This window comes from Buceros rhinoceros, unplaced genomic scaffold (assembly GCF_000710305.1).
Source record: "Buceros rhinoceros silvestris isolate BGI_N320 unplaced genomic scaffold, ASM71030v1 scaffold4275, whole genome shotgun sequence".
Taxonomy (NCBI): Eukaryota; Metazoa; Chordata; class Aves; order Bucerotiformes; family Bucerotidae; genus Buceros; species Buceros rhinoceros.
The window spans coordinates 39,363-42,199 of record NW_010414393.1 but is presented as its reverse complement, the minus strand read 5'-3'; positions in this window follow the sequence as shown (position 1 = coordinate 42,199).

The following is a 2,837-nucleotide window of genomic DNA, read 5'->3' as shown; positions in this document are numbered from 1 at the left end:
CACTTTGTGTTTCTCGAGACAACATGTGGAGACACCGATAAATAAATAATGTGAACGGGCTGAAAACAGAAGTTTTTCTCCCATGTTTAGAATGACTCACATAATACTTGGTTCTTAGAGAACCAGGCTTCTACGAAAGGGTCAAAATAAGGTAGTGGCTGTTCGGCCCCTTTCGTCGTTGGTCATATGGGAGCGGACTCTCCCCATCCCCAGTGCTGGTGGGGCTGTGGCTCACAGCACCCTTTGAATGAGGGTTTCCCACCAGTTTGTGGAGGATACCAACGTGGGAAGGCTGTTAAGCCAGGGTCGATGCCACCCAAGCCTTTTTTTGGGGCAACTTGCTTGGCAGAAAGCATTTAACAGGGAGGATGCTCCGGATGGGCCTGAAAGGTTTTCCCTGGCAGGGCACAGTGAGGTTCTGTGGGTGTAAAGTAAGGATGGCCGATGCGTTGATGAGAATGGTGCTGCAGCCTGCCTGGCCAGAAAAGGACCACGAGCAGCAGAGGGGAGTGACACCTTGCAGGGAGGCACAAAGAACAACCATTTTCTGCAGTGCAGTTTGCAGCACCGCAGGGGTGGGTGTGCGGGAAGGCCAGACGCCGAGGTTTTGGGGACTGCTGCCACACCAGCTGCTTTGTTTGGCTTCTGCTTGCTTGGGAGAATTTTGGTTATTTTCTCCTGCCAGACACAAGGGCGAACAGTGGCCATCCAGCAACCAAAGCTGTGTGACTGCTGGAAGGAAGAGCAGCTGGAAAGCCGCTCTGTTGGCGTGGACTGGGGACACCAGGAGCAGCCCAGATGTTCCGTACTCTGTGATTGTGCCTGTGCACATGCAGTGCTGCCCTTGGGCAAGGACATGGGATGGGAGCAGCTGCCATGGCCACGGAAAAGATGAAGAAGGGTTTGCCTTACTACACTGTTCCTTCTACAAACTGGATTTTACCTTCAGCTACCTCTCCGCTATTCCTGTTTGTGATGCAAAGCTGAAACGAATCTCACAGCCTTTCAGTTCAGTGCTGTCAGCCTCTGACCCCATCAGCTGGCAGCGCAGTCATCGCTCAGGTGGTGATTTACTTCATTCTAAGGGAGGAAAATTTACGTGCCCTTCTCACGGTGAGAACGTGTCCTCAGTGGGCACCAGTTTCCATCCTGACTAGGTGCTGAGCACATTAAGATAAGGAACCATTCAGTCAGGACAGATTTTAAGGGCATGTGGTCTGGAGATTGAGTTGACATTAATGAATGTAAGATGTACACGCATATATATATATATATATATATGTTTTTGTGTTGCCTGTACATTCGTATTTATTTGATTGAAGGAAGGACATTAATTGAGATGGGAGGTGTATAGAGTTCCTTGAGGCACTTGGGAGACGGACACACTTGCTGACCTGAAGCAGTCCTAGCAGAGTTTTTCCGGGCCTCTTTTGTGGAGACCCTGCCAAGTGTTCGTTCCCCAGGCACATAACCATTTTCTATATAAAGAATGGTTTTAAAAATAACTCTCATGTACCTCTTGGATTCAGATCTTCCTTTTAGCCATGGAAAACTCAACGTTGTGATGACGTGTTCTCACTGGGGAAAATATTTATTCTGCTCGCTTTACAAAATGCAGTGTGCACAAGCTGGATGGGAAGTTGGGACTCTAATTTTCAATGAAACGTCTCAAATATAAAATAAAACATTTGTGTTGGTCTGTCCCTATTTGTAGTAGAGCAAAGTACAGAAGGAGTATGCATGGGAATATCACTCACACTTCTCCCTCCTTATATTTTAAACAGAACCTGATGTACTCGGTACTTTCTTCTGTGCTTATTTTTGTTGCTGCACAAGCTATTTGATAAGAAATGTATCATCACCAGCAGGCAGGAAACACCTCTCTGCATTTTTGCTCTCTGCTACGTATGAATGAGCACAGCAACACTCACTCTGGACTGGTTGCCCAGGCTGATGTTACTCGCTTTGCTGGCTCACAGCAGCAGTTGTCCAGCAGAAACAGAGTGAAGTGTTAGTAGAAAAATGAACCACATGCAAATCTACCTCCTAGGCATACGGTAAGTGGGTGCCACTTCTGCTCTCGGAACTTATGGACTGTCCGTATTTTCACAGGCAGGGATAGGGCCATGGTAATGCTCTTCCTGTTCAGTGTTTTAAATTAAAATGTCCTTAATAGGATCAATTCTGTAGGATATTAAACTTATGGATGTATTTAAATGCAAAATATTCTATTTAGTAGGCCACCCTTATCCTCCAGCAAAGGAAATTCTGTAGAAAAAGAGGAAAAAATGCACCTCTTCTAATTTCTAATAATAACCATGACTAGTAACTTCAAGAGGCACTGTAAAAAGTACTAGACGTGGTAGTCAGAGGTCTCTGTTACAGAGACAGGTCATACCTACACACCCAGAAATGAGGGCTAGGAATGCTTCTTCCCTGATACAGCTGTTATCCCTGTGGAGGGCTACAACTGACCCAGCTGCCCAACGTGCCCTTGGTGGCGGGTGGGTGGAAACAGGCACTTGCGAGGCACAATCCAGCTCGTGCGAAAGCAGAAGTCTTCAGTCAGCTGGGTGAACCACAGCCCTGATGAGCACGTCACTCTCTTTTCTGGGGAAGGGACAAAGCAAATTGATTTCCTAGCCTAACCGTAGACATGTACAGTTAGATGAGACAAATCACATCACGGATTTTGGGGGGAGCAGACACTGACTAGCCTTTTCCAAGATAACAGCTGAACTCCAGCCCCTGTGGCATTCGAGGATTTTTTTACTGTGGATTTGACTGGAACAAGACTGATATGGATTGCTGCATTTATGCAGTGTCCTTTAGGGAAA